Here is a 17,122-nt window from a genome sequence, read left to right as displayed (position 1 = left end):
TGGACTTGTTGCTGAGGCAGTGAAGGAAGGAGAGAGTGAGCCCTTTACAGGGCTTAGCACGTGAGGACCTCAGGAGATACCGAAGGGCTTTCCCACTGTGGGCCCTTAAGTATTGTGACATTGGGCATGCGCACACCTAAGGAGAAGCATAGCTGGCTGCACCTCACTGCATCAGAGTATGGCATTCCACTGTGAGGAGGGCCAGTGGCATCTGGCCCAGCCAGGGGGGTAAGTACAGTGGTTTGTGGGGGTAGCCTGTGGACTGACAAATGCAACAGTTGCCCTCTTCTTAAGTCCCTTCCCTGAGGTTCTGGATTTCTTGGGGTACCGTTGCTGAAAGTGCTTCAAGAGGTTGGTGTCCAAAATGCTGGGGGAAAGCTCCATGAATTTTCTTCTGGGCCATAGTTCTTCAAAGAGATTAAATATTCAACGCTTTTTGCCCTCCAGTGGGAATTTTTGGACCTCATATATATCATCTCCATCAGCAGCAATTTACTGAGGTTGAAGCAGCACTCTGGAGGGACATGAAAGCACCACTAGCTTAAGCAAAAAAATGTGAAACATGTTAAGAATCTTTAATGTGGATGGTAGCCTTAGCTGGTACATGACAGGGCTTGCTTGCAGATGCACAGAGAATAGTCCAATAAAGCATGGTGTTAGGCGCATTAACGGAAGGTACTGTTTACTCAACTAAACCTCTCCCACTTTGAACTGAAGGGCTGGCCTTCTTTGAGCATCTGACGTTTTCTTGGTATGGGCGGTGGCTTTCTCAGTCAATTGATTTGTCCATTCACATAGTTTGTGCAATTCCTGGGCGGACAGTTTTGCTGATGGTGAAGGTAATTGTGAGATATGGGCTCCATAATTGAATGAAATACTCCAGCTGAGGCCTTACCAAGGATCTGTACAAGGGCATTTTCACCTCCTTTTCCTTATTCATCTCTCTATGCAGCCCAACATTTTTCTGGCTTTAGCTATTGTCTTGTCACATTGCTTCACCATCTTCAGATCCCCAGACATTATCACCCAAAGCTCTCTCTCTTGGTCTGTGCACATCAGTCTTTCACCCCCCCTCCCCCCCCATCACATACAGCTTTTTTTTATTACTATATCTCCGATGCATGACTCTGCATTTCATGGCATTAAATCACAGCTGCCAAATCTTTGACCACTCTTCAAGCTTTCTTAAATCACTTTTATTTTCTCTACTCCTTCGGGCATGTTTACTCTGTTGCAGATCTTAGTATCAGCCACAAATAAACATACTTTACCTTCTATCCCTTCTGCAACGTCGCTCACAATGGTATTGAACAGAACTGGTCCACACTGGTCCTGTGGTACTCCACATAACACAGCTCTCTCCTCAGTGTAGGTTACATTTACCATTACATGCTGTCTTCTATCAGTCAACCAGTTTATAATCCATTCCACCACTTTGGCATTTACTCCCAAGCTTCTCATCTTATTCACAAAACCGTATCAAAAGCTTTGTGAAATCCAAGTAGATCACATTGAGCGCTTTTCAATCCTATTCTCTAGTCACCCAATCAAAAAAAATACATCAGATTTGTCTGACAGGACCTTCCCCTGGTGAATTAATGCTGCCTCGGATCCAGCAACCCACCAGATTGTAGATAGTTCATTATCCTTTCTTTAAGCAGCATCTCCATTAATTTTCCCATCACTGATGTGAGGCTAATCAGCCTGTAGTTTCCAGCACCTTTCTGCTACCACTCTTGTGAAACGGGGCCACCACCACTCTTCTCCAATCCCTCAGCACTACTCCCATTTCCAGGGATTTACTGAAAAGGTCCTTCAGTGGACCCATCATCACATCTCAGAGCTCCCTCAGCATCCTGGGATGTCCCTCATCTGATCCCATGGACTTATCCACTTTCAGTTTGCCTAGCTCTTCCCATTGGGCAGGCCCTGTCACATGGTAAGAGTAATGGACGGCCGGCGCCATCTTTAAAAATGGCGCAGGCCATCCAGTGCTCCTACCATTTGACAGGGGCAGGCCAATGGCACGGATACCCTGTCACATGGTAAGGGCAAAGGGCCATCGGCGCCATTTTGATTAGTGGCAGCCGACGGCTCGAGAGTGGGAGATGGCTCCCGGGACCCCCACTGGACCACCAGGTACTTGTAAAAAGTTTTGGGGAGGTTCGGGAGGGTGGGGGAAGCTAAGGGAACAGTTTTAAAGGGTCGGGGTGGGTTTAGGGATTGTTTTGGTGTGCCGTTTTTCCCACCCTCCCCCAAAACGATAAGAGAACCCCAGGAACAAAATCGTGGGGTTCTCTTATCAGGAGCCCCCGATTTCTGACGATTTTGAAAATATCGTCCAATATTTTCAATCGTCCGAAGCCCGATTCACATCCCTATGAGATAGGCAAAAACTGAGCGGACCAGAAAAGGGAACTTTGTGTTTAGTTTGAAGGAGAAATGTTAAATACTTTATGAAATAGGTAGGTATTTAAGGATTTCTTGAATTGCTAGGATGATGGTATAAGTCTGAGAAAATCTGGTAAAGAGTTCTACAAAGAGGGGCCTACTACAGAGAAGGCTCTCTTGTGGGTTATATATAGTTTTGCTTATCTAATTGTAAGTATGTCTAGAAGGTTTTTTTTATAGAGATTTCAACTCTCTAACAGGTTGTAGATGTGTAAAGATGTACATAGCCAGGTTGATGAGATATTGTGGATAAGAGTATGAATAATCGTCAGAACTTTGTACTGGATTCTAAATTTTATGGGAAGCCAATGGAGAGAGTAAAGTACTGGTGTGATATGATTTCTACGAGAAGTACCAGAAAGTATACGGGCGGCTGTGTTTTGTAAGAAATCCTTGTAGTCTGCATACTGGGAAGGAAATCCTAGAAGTATGAAAGCCATGGTTACTGGATGGGGTGGTTCCACCAGTACCAAGCAAGACCTGTACACTCATGTCCTCAGCGGGTGAGTTGTAAGGTGGACCAATCAAGGTGGGGCAGATGTTGTTGGAGCCATGGCAAGCCTAGTATGATGGGATGAATTGCTCTGAAGATTATGTGACAACTGATCTTCTCAAAGTACAAGAGGCCGGTGCATAAGGCTACTGGCACCATGGTCTCGGTTACCTGGCCTAGAAGTGGGTCTCCATAGACCGAGGAGATCACCAGTGGAGATGCCATCTGGACCATGAGAATCAGAAGCTGGTTGATCAGATCTTGCTAAATGAAATTTCCCCCAGAGCTGGAGTCTACAAAGGCCTAGGTAGAAAAATGCGTGAAACCCAATTCCAGTGTTACCAGTAGGAGGAATTGGGGAGCTGGTACATTAAGCCCTAGGATTATCTCCCCAAAGTACCCTTGGCTTTTAAGTTTCCCGACCTCTATGGGCATTGGGCCCTGAGTTGACCTTGATTTACTCAGTAGAGGGAGAGGCCCTATTGTCTGCAATGGAACCTTTCTTCTGGGGCAAGGTGACTGTGTCCCAACTACATTGGTTCCTCACAAGGAGGAGAAGAGGTTGAGGGTATAGCAACCATGGATAAGCATGGATGTTGGAATTGGGGTGCCCATGAGACATTCTTCCATGCCGGATGAGTATCTTGAGCCCTTTGCTGTAAACTGCAGTCTATCTTGCCATTTAGGGCAATGAGACCCTCTAGTAAGGTGGGAAGCTCCCAGGCAGTGAGCTCATCCTTGATTTGCCTGGAGAAGCCTTCCAGAAAATAGTGACCAAGGTGTCCTCTCACCAGTTTAGCTTGGAAGCCAGTGTCTGAAACTCTACCACACATTTGGCCAATGTTCGGGAGATTTGGAGGAGATGGAGCAGATCAGAGGCCATCGCAGCTGCACGACCTGGCTCCTCAAAGATGATGCAAAACTGCTCCATGAAATGTTGGGAGGTTGAGCAAGCTAGGATCCCCTTACTTCCAGAGGGAAGAAGCCCAGGCCACTGCTTTTCCATTAAGTAATAAAAGGATATACGTGGTCTTGGCTTGGGCATCGGGCAATACTAGAGCCTGTAATTGGAAGTACATTCTGCACTGATTAAGGAATCCCTGACACTGCTTGGGATCCCTGGCATACTATAGTGAAATTGGCAGCTAAGGGACTGGCCCACTGGACGCTGAAAGAGGTGGTGGATGGAAGTGTTACTGCAGGAGTTGTCAGGGCATCCAGTTGTATGGTAAGGTAGTCCATAGCTATGGCCAGGAGCTCCAAGGCACCTGGCTAGTTCTGCAGTCTATGGGTTATTCCAGGAATAGCTTGGAGCAAAGTCAAGTCCACTGAGTCCATGGCCTCAGAACCTGTTGCATCTGTGGACCCTTGGGCTGAGGTGATATTGCCTCTACCTGCAGGGAGGAGCCCTGCAGGTTCTCACAATCAGCAGGCAGACCCAGGTGAAGCAGAGTCCAAACAGGACTTTCAGCTTTACCAACCCATGTGCCCCTTGGGTTGAGGCTTTGGGTGCCGAGGCTGGCAGGACTTAGGCAGGGTTCTTTGCTGATGACATAGTCCAAGGCCAGGCAAGGGTCAGAGGCAGGTAGCGGTCAGGTGTATCCAGAGTTCAGGCAGTGGTTAAGGGCAGGCATATCCAGAGTTCAAGCTGATGTCAAAACCAGGTATCCAACCGAGGGAGAAGAAGAGAAACGGATAGGGCTGAGACAAACTGGCAAGGCAAGTGCAGGTTGGGCAGGTGAGGACTGGGGCAGGCGGAGACTAAGACTGGAACAGGCTGGAATGAAGGTTGGAACAGGCTGAAGACAAAGACTGGAACAGGCTGAAATGAAGACAGGAATGCTGGGATGCAACATATACTACTAAACTTTAGTTGGACTGTTGCTGAGGCAGTGAGGGAAGGAGAAAGAGAGCCCTTTATTGGACTTAGGGTGTGAGGTCATTAGAAGGAACCACAGGGTTTTTTCATCCATGGGTCCTTTAAGTATCATGACGTTGGGTCGCGCACGCCTAAGGAGAAGCATGGCTGGTTGAGGCTGGGGGTGTCCTGCTGTGTGGTGTGCTGGCAGCGCCTTGCCATAATCAGAGAGCAGCATCCCAGCACGAAGAGGGCCGGAGGCATCTGGCCACGTTGGGAGCCAGATGAGATGGCCCAGCTGGAGAGGTAAGTGCAGCAGGTCATGAGGGCAGCCTGCAGAAAGCCAAATACAACAGTTGATCAAGCGACAGTATAATGGACCTTGGCCCAAAGGCAAGGAGTTTGTGTAGAAGGCCTGAGCTGGATAGCTATCTCAAGCTTAAGAGAATCCCATCTATGTCTTCTGCTCACATCTCACTATACGAGGAAAATAGAGCTCACTCTGCAAATATATTCCAACCACAAACTTTTTTTTTCTGGTGTTACCATCAGAGTATGTAAGAATAGAGTGAGAGAAAACATTGATTAGGTTTTGGAGGTTGTAAATGAGATAGAAAGGTCAACTACAAAATCCTTAGCAATTATATACATCTTCCCCTGTATTAGAAGAACATTTTATGAATACTTTTTCTCACTCTTCTCCCCAATATTTCAAAGTACATTCAGTGGAAATAATGACCACACACTCCAAATGCCCTATTCCCTCTTTCTTAATAGACTATGTTTTTCACAATCCTAATATCATTTTCTCCCACCTTAACCTTTTAGATCCCGCTCATTGAAGGACTTATTTCCTGATGCCCCTTTTTACATATCTTAGTTAACTAGACCCAAATATGGTATAAAACAATTTTCAAGGAAATCGGACTATGGGTTTTTGAGAAAAACGCATGTCCACTAGTGGAACGTTGGGATCTTCAGGAGTCAAAAAGTACTTTTTCAAAAATTCTTTATTTTAGGTAATTCTTGTAACATTTCTTTATTTTAGGTAATTCTTGTAACATACTGCAATACTACAGCTGATATCATACATAAGAATGAAAATTAGTCAAAAAAATCAAGCATGATAATCTGGAAAACATTTTTCATGTAAACGTTTACCACAAAATTTACACCACTTTTTAGTATTTTTGGAGCAGACAGCACATCGGCCTTGGGAAGTTGTGGACAAGAAGTGAGGCTGTGATGCCTTTACATCAGCACTTATGGATGCTGTAGGACCTCCTTTCCGGATGCGGTAGCTTGAAAGGCCACATTTCATTGCTACGGTAGATACTTCACGTAGGAAGTCCAAGTGGCTCATTGCTTCTTTTCCAAGCAGATGGCAGTGAATTTTCCAAGCTGCCACAACAGCCATGTGGTAAAATCACAATATCAGCTTCTGTAGCTTCAGAATCGCCCAAAACTTGTTCAACTGCTTCTTCAACAGTCAAGTACTTCTGAGTTTTCATTGTATTCCAAATTAGGAAATGAACAGGACCGTCGCGGAGCTAGTCTCGCTCGCGCGGCCCGAAAAGAGGACGGCGTCTCGGAGCTAGTCTCGCTCGTGCGGAGCTAGTCTTGCGCGGCCCGAGAAGAGGACGGCGTCTCGGAGCTAGTCTCGCTCGTGCGGAGCTAGTCTCGCGGGGCCCGAGAAGAGGACGGCGTCTCGGAGCTAGTCTCGCTCGTGCGGAGCTAGTCTTGCGCGGCCCGAGAAGAGGACGGCGTCTCGGAGCTAGTCTCGCTCGTGCGGAGCTAGTCTCGCGGGGCCCGAGAAGAGGACGGCGTCTCGGAGCTAGTCTCGCTCGTGCGGAGCTAGTCTTGCGCGGCCCGAGAAGAGGACGGCGTCTCGGAGCTAGTCTCGCTCGTGCGGAGCTAGTCTCGCGGGGCCCGAGAAGAGGACGGCGTCTCGGAGCTAGTCTCGCTCGTGCGGAGCTAGTCTTGCGCGGCCCGAGAAGAGGACGGCGTCTCGGAGCTAGTCTCGCTCGTGCGGAGCTAGTCTCGCGGGGCCCGAGAAGAGGACGGCGTCTCGGAGCTAGTCTCGCTCGTGCGGAGCTAGTCTCGCGGGGCCCGAGAAGAAGACGCTGTCGCGGAGCTAGTCTCCCGCGGCCCGAGAAGAGGACCTTGCTCAGTCCTTGCATCCTGAGATGGAGGCCCAGGAGACAGTAAGATTCCTCATATGGTGTATGGGAGTGATAAGCCTGTGTGTATGTATGTTTGAGAGAGAGAGAGAGCATGGGAGTGAAGCCTGTGTATGTGCTTGAGAGACAGCATGAGAATGAGAAGTCTGTGTGTATGTTTATGCATGAGAGAGAGCATGGGATTATATGTAATTTACCATTTTTTAAAATATTTGTGAATCGTTTTTTGCATTTTATTCATTTTTCAAAAATGTGTATATTTTGAACCACAAAGATCCCAACGTTCCACATGTGGAACATGCAAACATAAATTGGTGCTGATCAATTTGTATCTTACCTACAAAAGAAAGATTTATGCCAACATGATCAGAAAACCCTTGGGAACTTGAATATATCACACTAGTCCTTTATTGACACTCAGTATCATACCAAAAGGTGAAAAGGTCAAACTATGTCAAAACTTCAGTTTTTGACCTACTTTGCATATTCATATCTTTAAGAGTATTCATCTAGGAACATCACATTTTTGGATTTAGACTGTTCAAGTTCTATACTCTCAAGCTAAATGGTTGAAAATTTGATTTTCTTTAGGTTTGGAGTAATTAAAATCATTTAAAAAAATGTTCCACTTGTGGAACGTTGGGATCTAAAAGGTTAAGGGGCCGATGCAATATCCTGCACATAAAAATGTGCATCCAAACTGGACACCTGTTTTATAAATGCATGCACAACTTCCTCTTCTGGGCACCTGATGCAATAATCAAATGAGCTGCTGCACTAAAAAGGACATGCTTGGAAAAAATTGTGCATCCCTAGTGTGTGCTTGGCATCAGATGCCCAGGAGACGTGGCTCTGTGAGGGCTAGGAAAACAGACATTCAAGTGTCCATTTTGTCCCACATCACATAATTTACCGGCATAATATATATGCACAATATATATGGTCTGGAGTATGTATATTGTGCATCTATATTGTATGCTCAGAAATGTTTTTTTATGTCAAGACATTTTATTATTGCATGATCCTGCTTTCTATAGGGAACCACAGAAAAGCAGTATTTTTTGTTTTTTAGTTGAGCCCTTGACATGGAGCAAGACTTTATGCCAGCTCCGGGGCAGGCATTACATTTTATGTATTAAAAAGTGTGCATCGGGAGCAAGGCGATTTTTTGCTTCGAGGTATAATAGCTAATAGCATCTACATGCGCTATTAGCTTCGCCTTTGTTTGGATGCGCATTTTTCACATGTTGATCCTCTTATTTTATTGGGGGTAGTCTAACGCTTCCAAAGTGCATGTCCAACTGCTCGTTAACATTGCGCTAGGCTGGGCGCACTGTATTGCATCGGCCCCTAAGTGTTTCAGTACTCACTCACTAGTCACTTAGTAATTATCTAAATTCTCCATTGAAACTCTGTAATCCTTCAGAGATTTCTTGTGCCCCATCCAGCAAAAGCATAGAACTTGCCTAGTGTCCCCGGTTCTCACCCTTCTGTGGTTTTCTCACTCCACCTTCTTCTCATCAACTGTGGGACCTTCAGTCTCTCCTCCACCTCCAGAACTCAGGTAGGCTCCCCCTAAGTTGTTTTCCATTGAAAAGAAACATCTACTCTGCCTCAGGCATTTCCCCTTGAGGGAGGAAAACCCTTAAAGGGCTCTCTCGAAGAGAGGCTGCTCTGAGCAATCCCAGTCCCCAGCTGGGATCTTGCTAATATTTCCTGCCAAATCTCAAACCAGCCCTTTTATATTGGATGTACACACCCTCTATGGGATCTTGCTCTCCAGCCTTCTTAAAGGAGAACATTTTTACATACACCATTAATCACTCTTCCACACTGATTTTGCATAAATGAATTATGTAATTTTAACAGAAGTGTCATCTAGTGGCCATGTGAAATATAATCCCCTCCACAGAAAATCAGAAGTACTCAACTGCTTCTGCTAGTCTGAAGTAGCTCAATACTCCCTAACAATTTCCTCAATGTAGATTAACACCCAAGAGGAAGCCAAGTAGTCTCTCTATCTAGAATCCTCTCCAAATGCTTCCCAGTAATGGAAAAGGGCTCGTTTTTGAGAGACTCATCATATTTATCTTTCTATTTATCTTTCAGTGGTTGGGGTAGGTTAAGATATGAAGAAGGAAGAGTATGGAAACAAGAGAAATGCAATGTGAGGAACGTAATTGTTATATTCCTGGGAAATGTTTGGAATGTGGAGTTGGGAGATCTAACTGATGTTCAACGGTAGGTTGAGTGACTGGTGCACTCATCCTGTGAAGAACCATATGGCATGCCTTGGGGAAGATCAACTCTGACTGTAATCCATGAATTCTGAGTATTTTATTTTTATATGTCTAGCCAAGTCTATTCCTGTGCATAGTGGCTAGATTAAAACCAGAAATAAAGTTAAGAGTTCTATTTATCTGAAAGTAGTATGCCCCTGTTTAATGTTTTATTGGTGCCAATACTATGGAATAGCTTTTAGGGGCCAGAGTTCATGAAAGGAAGGTTGTTCTCACTGACCAGTCCAGAGAACTGTAAGCTACATTTCCTGTCTCTGTCCGAGTCCATTTCACCATCTGCATGACCCATAAATTTGAACTCACTAAATAAATTTGGTAGACGGATAGGGATAAGAAAAATAGACATTAACTTCATTTTCTATTTCATTTCATTCCATTGAAACCACGAAACAAAAGAAAAAAACTGTCAAAATGTCAGAGTTTTATAGTTTCATGTTAGAGCCACTAAGGGGGTCATTTTCCAAGGAGTTACCGCGGGAGATAATTTCGCAAATCGCGCTAACAGCCATTTATAAATTTTTAATTTTGTATTCAGGGGGCGGAGCATATGTAAAGTAGGAAAGAGTTATCGTGTGCTGCAAAACAGTGTTAGCGCGGCCAATAGCTACACCTCTTTCATTTGTGGTATGTTGTGTGCTAGAGGCTGGTAAAGGTTTATCATGGTGTTTCCAGACAGCCTGTTAGAGAGAGAGAGAGAGAGAGAGAGAGAGAGAGAGAGAGAGAGAGAGAGAGAGAGAGAGAGACTGGCCATAATAGCATGGCCCATAGGCAGGTATTTGTATCCCTAGGGTAGGCCCACCTAGTAACTTGAGGTGGGGATTAGGTAAGTGTATAGGGGGTTAGGGGCCACTTTGACATGCTACGTAACACCTACGAACAGAACAGTGGTCTCTTGTGAAGATTTGCTGGCCTTCGGAGTGAGGAAACTCACTCCAAGATGAGATTTGGGCAATGTTCTCTCCACCTAGCTTGATGGACACTTTACCTGGGCAACAACAAGCTAGGTGGAGAGAACATTGTCCAAATCTCATCTTGGAGTGAGTTTCCTCACTCCGAAGGCCATCAAATCTTCACAAGAGACCACTGTTCTGTTCGTACGTCTCATGTTGAATGTGAAAGTGGCCCCCAACCCCCTACACTCATACCTAATCCCCACCTCGAGTTACTAGGTGGGCCTCCCATAGGGATACAAATACCTGCCTATGGGCCATGCTATTATGGCCAGTCTCTCTCTCTCTCTCTCTCTCTCTCTCTCTCTCTCTCTCTCTCTCTCTCTCTCTCTCTCTCTCTCTCTCTCCCTCCCTCCCCATTTGCAATACACATGCTTATTAGTATAAGGTAACACCCCTTTTTGGTATGGCGTGCGATACTGGAAAATGAGGCCCTAAGTCCAGTTAGTACACGGTAACAAAACATAGGGCCGGATTTTAAGATGTACGCCCAATTTTATTACATGCGTGCGCAGCCGCTTGCATGTTATAAAATCCGGATCAGCGCACGCAAGGGATTGCACACTAGTGCACCTTGCGCGCGCCCAACCCTAGGGGAGCCCCGATGGCTTTCCCCGTTCCCTCCGCCACCCACCTTCCCCTACCTAACCCGCCTCCCAGCCCTACCTAAACCCCTCCTAACCTTTATTTTATAAGTTGCGTCTGCCTCCAGGCAGGCGTAGGTTGCGCGTGCTGGCCGATGGCCGGCCCGTGATCCCGGGCACAGTGCCAAATGGCCGCTGTGCCTGGAGGCTCTGGCCCCACCCCGCCCCTTTTTTCAAGCCCCAGGACTTACATGCATCCCGGGGCTTTACGCGCGCTGCCGGGCCTTTTGAAAATAGGCCAGACAGGCATAAGGCTTTGAAAATCTGCCCCATAGTGGGGTAGATTTTTTTAAAAAGCGCGATCGCGATCGCGTACTTTTGTTTGCGCAGGCGCAAACAAAAGTACGCTGGATTTTATAAGATACGTGCACAGCCGCGCGTATGCTCTAAAATCCTGGCGCGCACAAGGCTGCCGATTTTGGGCAGCCTGCGCATGCCGAGCCGAGCAGCCTGCCTCCGTTCCCTCCAAGGCCGCTCCGAAATCGGAGCAGCCTCGGAGGGAACTTCCTTTCGCCCTCCCGTCACCTTCCCCTCCCTTCCCCTACCTAACCCACCCCCCCGGCCCTATCTAAACCCTCCCCTTACCTTTGTTCCTAGATTTACGCCTGCGAGAAGCAGACGTAAATCTACGCGCGCCAGCAGACTGCTGGTGCGCCGTCTTCCGACCCGGGGGCTGGTCCAGAGGCCTGGACCACGCCCCTACGCCAGCGCCACGCCCTCGGTCCCGCCCCCGAAACACCGTGTCATCCGGTCACGCCCCCGACACGCCCCCTTCGGAAAAACCCCGAGACCTACGTGCGTCCCGGGGCTCTGTGCACGCTGGCGGCCTATGGAAAATAGGCCGCCGGCGCGCAAGCCCTGCTCGCGTAAATCCGCCCAGATTTACGCGAGCAGGGCTTTTAAAATCCGCCCGAGTGTGCAGTAGCCATGAAATTAGGGAAAAATGAAAAAAAAAAGTAAGTTACTTGGATGTTTTATGTTTGAATTATTCACTGTATAATTCTTTAAATGCAGCAAACATGTTAACTTAAATTTAATTTTTCTTAATTTGTAAAAGAAAAACTCAATAAATAAAGAATTAAAAAAAAAAAGTCTAACCTTTTACTTTTAGACAATCTTGTATCTGGAAGTGGGATAACATAAAATTTGGGAGTATAATAGCTTTTGTCCTAAAATTGGTCTTCATGTTCTAAAATTCTTATCTGGTGCAACCTTCTATCAGAGTTCTGGCCCTGCGCGCAACCCTTTTAAAAGCCTCCTGAGTGCGCCAAGCCTATTTTGCATAGGCTCGGTGATGCGCGTATGTCCCAGGGCTTGAAAAAGGGGCGGGGCGGTCCGGGGCCGGAGCCTCCAGGCACAGCAGCCATTTGCCGCTGTGCCCGGGATCGCAGGCCGGCCGTCGCTGGTGCACACAACCTACGCCTGCCCGGAGGCAGGCTCAACTTAAAAATTAAAGGTAAGGAGGGGGGTTTAGCTAGGGCTGGGGGGGCAGGTTAGGTAGGGGAAGGGAGGGGAAGGTAGGGGGGGGGGCGGAAGGAAAGTTCCCTCCGAAGCCGCTCCGAAATCGGAGCGGCCTCGGAGGGAATGGAGGAAGACTGCGCGGCTTGGCGCGCGCAAGTTGCACAATTGTGCACCCCCTTGCACGCGCCAACCCTGGATTTTATAACATGTGCGTGGCTGCGCGCACATGTTATAAAATCGGGCGTAGATTTTAAAATCTGGCCCCAAGTTTAATTTTGTTTTCTCTTACCACTGCCCATACATGTTCATATTACTGTATGCCCGTTTGCATATTTCTTTGCATATTTCTCTGTATATCTACTGTATTACCTCATGGCTGGAATTTCTCTGTACTGGGGTGAGGGAGGGCTGGGAGGGAGGGGAAGGTTTACAGTCTTAATGTGAGTATACATTATCTTTGTGAAAAATTTACAAAATCCTTTGAGGTTATGTTCTGTTTTTATTGTCCAGTTTCTCGATTGTGTATCAATCTTGTTTATACCTCAATAAAAATTCTTATTTGGTGTAAGATGTCTGTGTTATGGGACATTACTTATTCATTTTTTTTTACAGGAATTGAGAGAGAATCTTTGTAATACCTATGCCATGAGAGTAATTAGTAATTTTGGTCTTTTCTTAATGGGGACAGCGGTAAGTACATTTCCTAACAATAACGGTATCACTAATTGTATTTCTGCCATTCACTATTTTGTTTATTGTCCCACTTATGGGGTGCATGACACGGTAAAGAAGGGTTTGAGGGGGACATCACACTTGATGCATTGCCAATGATTGTAAGAACCTTCAGTGTGAGTAAGAGGGGCGTCCTCCCTGTTTTATAGCTTCAAAGTGGCTCTCTGCTCTTGCAGTATGTTGCAGGAAGCACTCAAATAAAATGAAATTGAAAGATTTCCATAATGTGCTAGAGTCAGACCTTCCATGCATGATATTATGTCTTTTGTTGCTTATGTATTATTAGGATGGAGGGATAAACCAGCCTCAGTGAGTGCCTATACCAGGTGCAGAGCCTGTAGTGGTTAAAGCACTAAATCATCATAGAAATCGGTTTTCATTTTACTCTCCTTGTGTGTTTGTTTTTTGTATATTGTAATGGTTTGTGAGATACATTTGTAATTTCAGCACAAAATTCCAGTAGCTGAGGGGATAGAGATACTGTTGGATCTTTATCAGGAACCATATAGAATATTCAGTTTGTATGGGGAGGAAACATAAATAATAACTATGTTGGCAGGTAGCTTCCCTTTGTAGAAGAAGGTAAATGATGAGTTCCTCTGACAGCACACCAGGACAGTGGAGTAAATAGGAGCACACAGGAAACGTATAAATATGAGTAAGGTATGTGTGTCTGAAGTAAATAACTGTTCCCAATAAGACAGATATTGTTCTAAAAGTTTGTATAGAATAATATTTATTTATTTCTCAATATTTTTCCTCAATATCAAGCTTCCATACAGCTAAAGTTCCCTTCTTTACGTCTGAACAACCATTTTTAAGAACATTTGCTTTTGCTGAGCTGGGAGTTTTTCCCTGTGCTTTTTTTCTCTTTTCTCTAAAAAGGATTTTGTTATATTTTTCCGGGTTCCCATTAACTATGGGCTTAGCATTTTTATTTGATATCAGCAAAATGAGGGAGAAAGAAGTTGCTTCCCTGAGGAGTGATCTGAGGATCATCTGTATTCAGACTTACAGCCGTCCAGAGAAGAAGGAGCAAGGGGAAAAAGAACTTGGAATGGATCCCATCAGAACCCATGAACATCTACTGAAGATCTTGGGAGAAGAGGTGGAAGAATAAATCTGATGCTATAAGGAGAAAAGGAATTCTGAACTGAAATTATTGGGACAGACCGTGGGGTAGATTTTAAAGGGAGTGCACGCGGCATACACATGAGCGTTACCCTGGCATGCACATATGTACGCCCGATTTTATAACTTGCATGCACAAGTTATAAAATCGGGGGTCGGCGCGCGCAAGAGGATGCACAATTGTGCACCTTGCGCATGCCAAGCCCGCGCCTAGCCGCTCTGCCTTCCCCCTTCCCCCTTCCCCCTTTCCCTACCCCCCACCCCACCTTCCCTTCCCCTGCCCTCCTCTGCCCTTTCCCCCCTACCTTTTTTTTTTTTTGGTCTTGTTTCAAAACTTACTTCAGCCCCGGGGCTGAAGTAAGTTGCGTGCGCGATCCCCTGGACAGCGGCCAATATGTGCCGGGAGCCTGACCCTGCCCCCGCCCCTTTTTGCAAGCCCCGGGACTTACACCCGTTCCGGGGCTTTACGCTCGACGCCGGGCCTTTTAAAAATAGGCCCGGCGCACGTAGGCCCATTTACGCGCATAACCCTTTTAAAATCCAGCCCTTTGTATTTGGACATAAATCTAAATTGAATTAAACATTCTCTTTGACAACCACATGGGAGGGCAGCTCAACCATGGAGAAGGGAAGAAGAGGAAATTGGCTTTAACATCTCAAAGTTTACTAATGGGAAAATGTTAATATGCCAGCGCGCACCAATACTGGCAGATATGTGGCTAGCCAGGCCGCGCATGTGCTGAGTGCAATTTCACAGTGTCCCGGCAATGCGCGTATATGCTGGTACGCACAGAAGTGCCAGGTTCTTGAAAAGGGGCGAGCCGGGGACTGGGCGGGGTGTGGGCAGGGCAGGGGCAAGCTGTGACTGCATCATTGGGCGCTGTCCCAGGGAAGCATGTGCAGCAGCTGGCTGGCGCATGGAACTTACTTCTGCTTAGGAGAGCAGGTAACTTTGAAAAAAAAGTAGGGTAGGTAGGTCGGGTTTAGGGGTCAGAGAGGAGAGGGGAAAAAGGAGGAAGGATAGGTAGGGGGTTAGGGACGTTCCCTCCCAGTCCACTCCTTTATTGGCGTGGACTGGGAGGGAACTGGCGATGGCCCGATCGTGTTGCTGCACTTCTATTACCAAATACCACCCTTCTGCACGTGAATCATTTCATATCGGTGTGCGCATGGGTAGCCAATTTTATAACATGTGTATGTGCGAGAAAGAGCCTGTGTGAAGGGGTGCATGAGAGAGAGACATAGCTGGCCTGTGTGAGGATGTATGTGTGAGAGAGAAAGGGAGCTTGTGTGGCTGTGTATGAAAGAGAGGGACCCTGTATGAGGGGATGTGTGTGTGTGTGAGAGAGTGAGGGAGCCTGTATGAGGGTATGTGTATGTGTATTAGGGAGAGGGAGCATGTGTGTGAGAGAGGGAGGGACAGAGGGAGCCTGTGTGAGGGGCAGTACTGAGAACAGGGTCACACTCTGGGACTGGCAATAGAGTGGAAGGGGTTGAGCCTAGAGGTGGAGGGGGGAGATACTGGCAGGTGGAGGAGTTGGGGCCTGTGGCCAGGGGAGTAGGGAGAACAAGTGGAAGGGACACTCTTGCAGTGAATTTCTAGGGAAATTCTGCTCAAAATATTTAAAATTCTGAATCTAAGTAATAACTTTTTTTCTGTATTAATTTAAAATGTAATTACGTAAAGACTGTCATGTAAATTGTGTTATTTTGACCAATATTAAGTTTGCAGAATTTTGTAGAATTTTAATTTTTTGTGTGCAGAATTCCCCCAGGAGTAAATAACTGTGAGCTGGGATTTAATTGTTTGCGATGCAAAAGGCCTTGGAAGTTATCCTTCCCATCTCTCAGTGAATCCTGGATATTACTGAAGTGGTAACTAGCTACAGTATGCAAGAACAGATTAGAGATAAGTATAATTTTTTTTTTATTATTGTAATCTGAAAGAGTGGTAAAAGCATTAACAAATTGACATATGATCTGAATACATGCACATAACATTGAAAATGCTTGCAGCCCATTGCAAGGCAAGAGGCAGTAAGATTGTTTGTACAAGAACATTTGGTATCAAGTTTGTTTGAAGTTACAGATGACTGGAATGTTCACCTTTCTTTTTTGCTGATTATTATTGAAGTAGAACATGAAGGGAACCATCTTTGAATATGTTTGAGCTATGGTCTTTGGAATCTTCTTCTAGCCCAGGGATTACATTTACAAGAAGTGTAGTTAAATTTTGAGACTGCATTAGCAGGCTAAAGTACTTACTAAAATCTGAATTTCCATACCCCTTCCCCACTCCTGAATGTGAGGAAAAGCCCCTCCCAGCCCAATCCTTCACCACCACTCCTCAGTGAATCAAGTGGCTACTGTGCACCAATCACACCCCCCTCCCCCCTCTCTGACTAAAACCCCCTAGAGACCCTCCTGGTATCCTCCCACCCCAAGTTTCTGGGGAAAAACTCATATCCCAAATGTCTTTCCCCTTCAGCTGGTTCCCCTAGTATCTCCCTGGTTTCTACAACTCTGCCTACCCCATCCGACCATAGGCTCTTCAGGGCAGAAGTGATTTCCATTCACTCTGATCAAAATGGTATCGGCCATCCCAAGGCTCCCCTTTGCTCTGTATGTGCAAGGCAAACTGAGCTCTTGAGCTGAGTGAAACAGAGAAAGTTTTGAAACTGTGAATTTTAGTGATAATTGGCTTGAAAGATGAGACATAAATCTGATGTGAATAAGCCTAATTTGAGTTGGGATTGGATTCGGAACATATCCAGTTTGTATAATCTCAGTTAAAATCAAAAGACTGACTCAGAGCCGGAAGATTTGCAGCACTTTCATATAATGTTACCTTTGTTTACCAACTAAGGTCTATTTTGCTTTTCCATTTCATCATTATTAATGCAGAATAGAGGGGTTTTTTTT

The 17,122-nt window shown here is 46.0% G+C and overlaps 1 protein-coding gene across 5 annotated transcripts in view; it reads right to left on the bottom strand.

Annotated features, from left to right (window-relative positions):
• Positions 1–17,122, bottom strand: part of ADAMTS12 (ADAM metallopeptidase with thrombospondin type 1 motif 12) — a 1,111,988-nt gene that overhangs the window by 307,777 nt on the left and 787,089 nt on the right. The window lies entirely within an intron of this gene.

This window comes from Rhinatrema bivittatum, chromosome 1, assembly GCF_901001135.1.
Source record: "Rhinatrema bivittatum chromosome 1, aRhiBiv1.1, whole genome shotgun sequence".
Taxonomy (NCBI): domain Eukaryota; kingdom Metazoa; phylum Chordata; class Amphibia; order Gymnophiona; family Rhinatrematidae; genus Rhinatrema; species Rhinatrema bivittatum.
This window is presented reverse-complemented; position numbering and strand designations above follow the sequence as displayed.